Source organism: Varanus komodoensis, unplaced genomic scaffold, assembly GCF_004798865.1.
Source record: "Varanus komodoensis strain SLA01 unplaced genomic scaffold, ASM479886v1 scaffold35, whole genome shotgun sequence".
NCBI classification, from domain to species: domain Eukaryota; kingdom Metazoa; phylum Chordata; class Lepidosauria; order Squamata; family Varanidae; genus Varanus; species Varanus komodoensis.
Window position 1 is genome coordinate 3,877,363 of NW_025335856.1, and position 10,213 is coordinate 3,887,575.

Sequence of the window (10,213 nt, forward strand, 5' to 3'; positions counted from 1 at the left end):
CTCCTCTCCTCTCCTCTCCTCTCCTCTCCTCTCCTCTCCTCTTCTCCCTCCCTTTGTGAGTGGTGCATGAACTCTATCCTATTGGGAAAAATCAAGCTTGCTATAAATGGAGACACTGCTGCAATCAGAACAAAATCTATCTTATTCCAATTCTTGGCCATCACTGATGGAGGCCCTCTAAAGATGGAAGGTACACTCTATCCCTGTGTGCAGAGCTGACAAGGATGGTTTTCCCCTACTTGCATCAGCTTTGTCTTCTAGGAGACATTAAAAGGGCATCTCAAATGATCAAAGGGCTGGACAAATGCCCTTTTGAGGAAAGGTTACAAAGTCTGGGTTTGTTTAGCTTAGAAAGAAGTTGACTAAGAGACATGATTGCACAGTTATGCCTGGCAAGGAGAAAGTGGATAGGGAGATATTTTTCTCTTTTTCCCATGACTCTAGAAAGTGGGTGATTGTTGGGAGATTCAGGACAGAGAAAAAGAAACAATTCTTCACACAACATACAGTTAAACTATAGAATTTGATAGGACAAGATATGGGATTTGAAAGGGAGATTGGATGAATTCATGAAGGATAACATTGTCAGTAGTTACTAGTCCTGGTAGATATGCTTCTACCAGTAACAGAGGGTGCTTGTCTGTGCTCACATGTGGCTGAGAAAGATGGTTAGGAAGGTGCCATTGCCTACATTTCTGCTTGTGAGATCCTGGGGGATCAGGTGGTTGGCCACTGTTGCTGGATGAGATCAACTCTTGGTCTGATCCAGCAAGGATTATTGTATATTCTTACATCTTTGAATCTAGAGTGGTCTAAAAGTGGCAGCTCCATGAGATGAACCATTGGGTCTTCATGCTAGAATATCTCCCTGGTTAATGAAGGTTCTGAAGGTGAGTTCTGCTCACCTAACCTGACCATTGGCCCCTCCAAGTTCAGAAGGGCCATTTTCAGGTCAGGCTTTTCTGGCTCTGGTTTGTTGCTTGGCACAGGCTCTTCCTGGCTCTGATACTTGGCATGAGTCCTGGCTCCTGGTTCACAGTTGCCCATAGATCTGCCCTGACACTCAGAGTTCTTCCTCCTCGTCTTCATCCTAGTCTGGAAGGCTTGCTCAGAGTCTATCAGCCAGATAAACACTGGGAAACATGGGGCTGGAAAGGTAATGTGTCAAAAATAATATATTGCATCCCCTAAGAGCTGATCGATTTGTTGAATAGCTGAAGAGGCAAATGCATAGGCCACCAGGTCACAGTTCTCAGTCCTCTTTATTTTATTATTTAATATTCTATTTCTAGTCTATCTTTTATCCCATTTAAATTACCACAACAATCTCTAAATCTGAAGGGATTAGCACCTGGTAATGCTAAAGCAATCACTGCCTTCTTTTGTCCTCTCCTTTGGGTGATACATTTCCTCTTTTTGGCAATTCATAAGTTTAAGCATGGGTTGCATCTGCAAACCACTGTCTGATATGCAACACATCGCAAGGTAAGAAAACCTCTACAACTAGTGATGGATGACAACGTCATTTTTGCTCACAGAACATGCAACCATGCCTCATTCAATGCCCTGAATGTGACCATGCAGGGCATTTACATAAATGTGGGGAGATTTGAGCAAATCTCCCCTTTGCGCAAAGAAAGCTGTGTCCACATTGAAATCAGGGGAGAATTGGTCATGAGAAGAGGAGCAAAACAATGCTTGGATAATCCTAGTGAGCTCAGACACTGCTTATTCTCCCATTCCTTGTTGACATTTGACTCAGCAAGCTTTGTTGCTTTAAATCTGTTGCAAATACCTTTGTTTCAAAATATTACAGTATTTAATGGGATGGGTCTTAACTGCTGCAACTTTTCTTTATTGTCAGTGTTTTGATCTAGCAGTTACAGATGAGAAAATGCATGAATGAGGGTCAAAGGTAGCCACATCTCATGCATGACAAAAAGCAAAACAAATGTGCCTCCTCCACAAAGGTTTCCATTTGTTTTTTGTCACATGTTTTTGATGTCTGTCAATGTCGTGAATTTCCCTCGGCCTGAGTTTATGAAAAAACAGGGCTGGAGCTCCTTTGATTAATGAATAAGGTTGGATCACATCTCGGAAGCAGCAACAGCCATGGTGAGACAACAGTGGAGGCTTGTACCTTGCTTACTATTAGCAGACATTGCTTTTTTAACACTCATTCGGAGAGAGGAAATTCATTTTTCAGAGCCAGGCCTCAGCTTGTGGTGAAATCTCCCTAAATTCAGCCTATCCATTCTGTAGATCTGTTGAAGTTGCCCCTCTCTTCCTTCAAGCTCTTAGCATGGCAAGAACTGGAACGTTTTGTGAGCAAAAATAATAATGGGGGAGGACGGAGCCTGGGCTCAGGACCTGAGGCATTGCAATCCCTCCAAATTGTGACATTTTCGGGGGTGGGCAAGTGGGGGCTGACAAAACTTGTCAAGCAGAGTTAGGCATGTTTTGACAAAGGGTACAAACGAAGCCTGAAACCTTCCTTGTCAGAACAGTGTGGAAATGAGTGTCAAGGGCTAGTTTGGCCTATCAGCTTTGCATTTGCTGACATGATGACAGGGTCATGTAAGAAGCCGGCTTTGGAACAAAGGTCTCCCAGGAGAAGGGTTTGGGAAACCCCCAGAATGGTACAGCCCCCTGACAGGGCAATGACAAGTGTGGATCATCACATGAAAGGATCTTTTCATTACTTTTAATAATGCTAACAAGCATGATGGCCTTCTTGTTTCATAGCCACACCATCAACCACTGTCCCATGAGAAACAAGCCATTCCTTCCTTGGAGTTTGCCAAGGGAATACAGTGCATCATTTTTGCTATTGATTACTCTGCTCCTGCCAGCAGGGTCAAATCCTGTCTTGCCAAGCATAGTCTACTGAGTCAAGGATAAGGCAGGGGAGCTGTCCAGTATGGAGTACAGGAGAAGAGAGGTTGTTTCAGCAGTGAGTAGATGCTAACTGAGCAGCTTCACAGCAGCAGCTGTTCCTGCTATTGCTGTGCTGCCCCTCCTTGGCTGTAGAGCCCTGATCCAAAGTGTGATTTTCCTCATGATGTGCTATCAGACAAGCAGCTCTGAGCTTCTATCTGGGTACACTCCTGCTTTTATTATTGGTATCCTGGGGCAGATCCTTGAGTTTCTGGAGAGGATGAGACCAGTCAGGGCACTTCCTCCAACACTGGAGCCTTCTTGAATGGGGTGCTATACTGAGTGATGGTCTCAGGGAGGGTATCACCATATTTGGCTGCCTCTGAACTCTGCGAATACTAAGAGTATTGGTAGGATCTTCCCCCCCTACTGAGGTCTCATCCATTTCTAGGCTGCTTTCAGTGGGTGAATGATAGAATATGACACTCCAATTGTTACACAGTTGAGGATCAACAAGGGGGAATAATAAGAAGACTGGTACATAGAAAGAATAAGATTTGATCAGTGTCCAATGCTGATATGCTTATATTTCTAGGCAAATCAAGAAACAGCGGCAAAAACTCCATGGCAAAATGCAATTCATGTGTCCATTCACGTTAGCTCTGTATCTTAATTATGTACTCAGTGAAGTTCTCTGTTACATTTTCTCAAGATTAAAACAAGTATTTATCTCTGTTCCCTCACCCACAGCCATCATTTTCTTTTTCCTGTCCTTTCCTTTTCTTTGGCCCTGTGGGAGAGTTCAGTGTAACTTGAAAGCTCATATTTGATCTGGCATTATAAACATTTGCTCTTCCCCCACAGCCCCCAGGAAGTACCACCCTGTGAATTTTGTGAGAATTATCACTTCCGTCCAGCCAAGTCAGGGCACAGAATAGCCTGAAGCTCTATTGGACAAATGGAGGCAAGTGAAGGCAAAGACGGCCATATACGAAAAGTGTTCATTTGTCTTGGACAAATCCCAAACCTAATCAGGTCACTCCAGAGAGATTTCTAACTGATTCTGTCTCTTTCTGAACCTTCAGGAGCTATTCAGAGAAAATGAGTCACAGTGAGTGTGTCTGCAAAGACTGATCCCTCTTTCCTTACGCCTGTTTCTCCACGTAAATGCCAGGAGAGGGGAAAAGAAAGAAGAAGTTGCAGTATTGTGCCTGAGAACTCCAGTGACCCACCAAGGAAGAACTTTAACAAACTTGGGGAGGAAGGCAGGAGGAAATGATCAGAGGTTGTTTTCCATTTTGGGACTACATGTCTCAAGCAGGTTCCAGGAATTCCTGAAGAGGAAGTGTTGAGTAGGAGATGTGCTCAGCCTGTTTTGCAGGTGTCTTGCTGCTAACACCAGCTCCCCAGGAAGGTATGTGGAGGTCCACCAGCTCCACACAACCTAAGTCACACACCCCATCATTTTCTCACTGACTGCCAACACCAGGCATCAGGTCCTGTGCAAGGTTTCATTTCTGCCAGCCTATCAAGCAAGCATGTCCTGCCCTCAGTCCCACAAAGCCTCCTCCTCCTCGAAATCTTTATAAATCCCCAAATTTGTCATTGTGTTCTGAAAACAGTATGTATGTGCGTGTGCACATGTGAGTGGACATACATATATTTATATTTAAATTCATATTTTGAAAAAAAATGAAAGGCACAGTTTTTGGGGAAAAACCATAATGCATATTTTCATATGTAAGTCAGCAGGGAGAAAGTGCACTCTTATGAAAACTATGTAATTTCCTCTCTGAGGAAGCAAGAAAATTTGATGAAAGGAAAGGAAAGGAAAGGAAAGGAAAAGGGAAAGGGAAAGGGAAAGGGGCGAGGGCGAGGGCGAGGGCGAGGGCGAGGGAGAGGTGAGTTTCAAAATGATCTGGGAATAGTTTAGATAGACTAAAAATATACTGGCTCTCTCATGCTTATCAGGGGCACGGTCGTCCTGCTAAAAGGGATCTCTGCCAGAAACTGTTCATAGTATGCCATCATGGACTCCAGGCAGCCTGGTTCCAGAGATGGGAGCAAGGGAACTATGTGTGTGCAGTGCAGTCACAAGAAGCAAAGCAACTTGCCTTTGTATGGGAGATCCTGCTTAAAAGCACGGTTGACTGAGGGCTTGCCTTGCTTGGTCCCATTTGCACGGACTCTGACGCCACGCTTCCATCTGCTCCACACACACTCATGGTGGGGTGTTCATCCACACCATCAAGGATGAAGAACTCTCCAGAACTTTGTCTGGTGTGTTCCGCTGAGCAGAAGGCACACCAGACAAAAGCTTTAAAGTGGTTTTTAATTCAGAAGAGTCTCTTAACCCTTGCACCTATCCTTCTGAAATTTTGTGGGGTCCCTCTGTGCATAACTGCCTCATACCTATCTTTCTGAAATTTGACTGGAGGCAATCTTTCAGAAAGGCAAACAATGCCTAAGAATTCCATCCAGTTCTGCCAATATTTTTTAAAGTTATGGGCTGATCCCTGTTTTTAAATATATATTTGGATCAATGTTATCTGCACCTACCTGTCTGAAACAGTGCATGTTTCACCTCTGCTTCTCTCAGCATAGCACTTATGATTACACCCACTGTTGATATCCTCATTATTGCCCATTGAGAGACATACATGATTTCAGATTTTTCCAAACAAAGTTCTTTTGTGGACCCAAGTCAGACCAGAAAGTCACTGAAATGCTCTTCAGTGAACCAGAGTTCTTCCCAAAGTACCAAAGGAGACACCAGATTGAAAACTGCCTCTTGCTCACACCCTTTGTAAATCCTTCTCCAAATGGTGCTTTCCAGAAGTGTCAGACTTCCATTCTGGTTGTGGATTATGGGAGCAACGGTTTGTTCCCAGGCTGGGATAAACTTCCCTAGTATATGCACCTCTATTTACATATACAGAATAAGCATTTCCCGACTCTGAAAGGAAAGGAAAGCTGGTGGAGTTCCATGTGTGCACTGGAAGTCCTGAGAACTTTGGAACTCTGTATGTGAGACTAATCCTTGATGAACCGTTGTTGGCATTAAATTTTTGCAGTGATTTGAGAGTTGTTTCAACCCTATGCAATAATTTCTCAGGCCCAGTGGAATCAGTAAATATTGGTGGAGTAGAGGCATGAAGCAGTCAGTCAGAAATCACATAGACATGCACTAGAGAAGTTTTCCTTCTGCCCTTGAAACAGGCAACAAGTTTAAGCTCCTGCAGATTCTAATCCCAGAAAAATAAATTTTGGGGGAGGGCAAGGTATCACTCCACCCATTCTCCTCATCACCACAGCCCCAGTTTTAACAATCCATGTGTCAGTAAAGCAAGCTGTAGCCTTTTGCTCCTGATAGCATCTAATTGGTTGTGGATAATCCTATATTAACTCTTCTGGCTGGATCAGACGGGGCCTTGTGGGATTCAGTCACGTCCCATCTGCACAGAAGGTGCTGTTATCATGTTTATGAACAGCCATGCCAGACGGGGAAATTTGCATATAAATAACCTGCCAGCACAGACAGCATGGAGAGGCACCTGGTAACTACTTCATTTATTACTCTGGAGACTGGTGGGGGCAAATGGACTGGTGTACTGGGCAGCCATGTCATGGCAAATTCATCTCCCATCATTGATTAGCCCAGGCAGGGGCCATGACCCCTTAATTACAGTGTGTGTGCACGTGCGTATGTGTGTGTGCACCTTTGTCACTTCTCACCTCCTATGAAGAGGCTGAAGAAGCAGGAAGACTCCCATCATTCGCCAGACCATTGTTACAGTGCTTTTGATCTGAGGTTGTATGTGGGGAATGTGTGTTCGTTTGGACCAGGGGCATTCAGATCTTGAACTGGGGCCCCTGGCATCCCAGCAGAACAGACTGAGGGTCCACCAAGCCCGGCTGAAGCTGATGACCCCCAGCCAAATCCCAGCTCCAGGGTCCTTTGGAGAGCTGTGCCCCCTTCCCCGGGTCACCTGACCTCTCCCCTGAGCCCAGATAACCTGAGAATTTCCCAGCTTTTCAAGGTTTTTCCCATGTTAAAAGGACTGATGGATCTTAGAATTTTTCTTATTCCATAACATTCCATAACCATGTGCCTCATGGTTATTGGACAGCACATCTTTTTAATAAGGATTTTGTAATGTTGGTTTACTGGTAGAGGCATAACACCTTCTTCTCTTACCCATACATTTTGGCAACATCCAATAGCTACCTCTTTTGGGAGGAGGTCATAATACAACTAAACATTGTATTGGAGTGCTCATTAATATTTTCTGATGCTCTTGTTCTCTTACATTATTTATCTGTTGCTTGGAAGTTAATGTGAGGTCCCCGCAAATGGATTTTCCATGCCCTTTTGACAGCTAAAAGACTGCTATTACAATTCTGGAAAGACAATTTACCTCCCATAATGCAATGGATTTAGAACCTAATGATATTTCTGACATTTGAATGGGCATTATTTAGACGCCACCTGCATATGGATAAATATATGACTGTTTGCCCTGCCTTTCTCGAACTTTATGCATAACTATTTTTATTGATACCTGCATTTTCATACACATATAGGTTGTCATAGTTCAGCACTTCATATGCATCTATTGTTAGTGATTTATTTCAGTTTATATAAGAAACATGCATATTTTTCTTCCTTGTGATTTTTCTTTGTTGAAAATAATTTTTCAAATTTTAAACTCATGTTCTCCCCGCATTCTAGAAGAGGCTTAAAATGCCTCTTCTAAGATTTAGTTACTGCTAGAAAGCCAAAACATGCTAGCATTTCTGGCATGAACCCTACTCCTGCTCTCTTTGGTCCTGCCCACTATTAGAATAATGTCTCCCCAACCCAAAAATCTTCTCCAAATGGAATTTGGCCCTTGACTTGACAGTGGGTCACTGCCCTGCTTTTGGAACTGAGAAGCTGGACATGAACAGCCCTTTGTTTGGAGCCCTTGATCTCTGGAAGGTCAACTGTTCTGCCATCCTGCTGCCCATGGGTGCTGGGCGAAATAAAGGTCCAGGGGCCCTGGAGATCTCTATTGCATCCGATTCCTCTGGATGAGCTGGCTTTCTTCCACATGCTTCACTTGCTGTTGTGCCCCACAAACACACACACACTGGAGTCCATTCTCAGCAAGAGCCGAGGTTGAGCAGAGACTAGTGTTCTTCAACTGCACTCATTCCATGAGTAACAAAGTACGTTAGGATCAACTAACCAGTGCCTCAGAATTTTCAGGGGAGACTTGTGTGCAGCAATTTCATTATAACACCCTTGAGTACCAGGAGTCTTTTATTTTACATGGGATTTCTTCTCTGGTGCCCCCTACTCCTGTTTGTGCCAGGAAGCAGGCACAGGTAGCAAGGGATGGTCTTTCCGAATGTTCTTCTCAGCACTGAAGCCTCTCTCCTTAAACTGTTTCTGTGGAGGTTTCTGTAAATGGGGGGAAAGGGCATTGGCAGAAACTCTGGATGGCTTGTATTTGTCCTGGATGGCATCAGTCCCTGGGCAAAAGTGTTGGTCTCATAGGCTGCCATCAGGTTCACTTTATGGTCCCCGGCTGGTTGGGATCACTCTAGGAAGGAGGCTTAGCAAAGCATGCTGAAGTGCCAACAGAGAGCGGGACAAAATCAGTGAACAGGTATGGAGTGTGGCAGGAGCCAGCAGTCACTCGTTTCACGTTTTTTTGGGGAAACCATTGTGACTCTTCCAAAAGCACCACTTTGATGATAAAGTGCTTTGAACCAAAAGGGGTGAGTGGTCAGAACAGTTGTGGCACAAAGAGCACCGAGAAGAAAGAGATGGGCAAGCTGTGCCCCAAAGGTGGGATGAAGCAGACAGTAAAGTAGAAATCTCGGTGGTCTAAATTTGCCTTATTGGATGTAGGTTGTTTGTATGTTATTGCTATGGTAATGGGAAGTTAAGTTGGCAGGTAGCAATTCTGTCACAGTAAAATCACTAATGGAGCCCATTAGAAAATCACAATCCACGTTGGCAGCACAGTTTGGGTCAGCATCCCTGCCTTGTGCAAAACCACAAATACATAGTTCAATCGTTTTCAGAGCAGGCTGTTAAAGGAGATGGGAAAAACTGCTGTAAACTGGAGAAGCGACCGGGGGTAAGTGCAGACCTTTTTGCTGCCTTCAGGGGTGGCTGGCCCTGCTCTGGAAAATCAACATGCAGACTCCTTGCCTGCTGTACAACTAGGAGATAAAAACTGGAAAACAAAGGAAAATCACCAAGTTTTCACATTTCAGAATTCAAATTCGGTTGTCAACATTTGACCCTAAAACTGGATACCAAGATTCTAAGCTCCACTATTCTGGTTTTGTCACTTATTCAAGGAGATGTGTCCCGACTGGTAAAATGAATAATGTTAGTACAAAATGGACCAAATGCTGATGCATATCAGCTGTCAGATATTGTTTGGAACCGAATGCTCTTGTACGTTCACTATGGAACACTATCAATGCAGAAAGTTCCTGCAAAAGCATGGGATATCAAGTCTCTGATGCTGAATAACATGCCCCGGGGGAATCACAGTATCCACATGACCACCGATTCACATAATCAGTTCAAGTTGCCACAACTCAGATTCCAGCTGGACATCAGGAGAAGCTTCCTCACGGTCAGAGCAATATGGCAGTGGAAGCAGCTGCAACACAGGCTAGCTAACCCATCCATGTGCAAGCTGCCTACCTGGTTCCTTGAACACCCACTATGTCCGTGGCAGAGTTTTCCTGGTGTTTGCTTCAGGTCATCCAACTTTGTCTGTGGAAAAACTGTATTTGGGAACTTGTTCTGCAGAAACTTCTCCCCTGACCTCTGGCTAAGCGTTCCTGCTACCTGTGACAATTGCTTGTAGCACCTGTGCTGGAAAAGAACCCCTTTTCAGTGGAATAGGTTTCCTGTGCTCCTTTCCTCTTGCCTGCAGGGAGAATCTCTTGCTTGTTGGCTGTTGGCGATCACGGCTCACCCACAGCTCTGGGATGTATTCTAGCAGATTTCACCCTTCTTAGGCACCTGGACAGTTTACTATTCCATAGTTTTTAAGTGGATGCACTTGGCCTTGAAATGACCTCAACCAGGAAATCTGCACTGCAATGCCAGCATCCAGATGGTCTGGCAGAGACCGGAAACTGATTTCAAAAGAGAGGCGCCTTTCTCCTGGGCCTGGTAAGAGGGAGTCAATATGGAGTGAGTACTCCAGGCCAACCGTAACATCTGCTTACATAGTTAGATGGATTTTGTGATTAACCTTACGTTGCTGACTGACAAATTACTGTGTTATTTAACCAACCACATAATCTTGAATAAGCATCC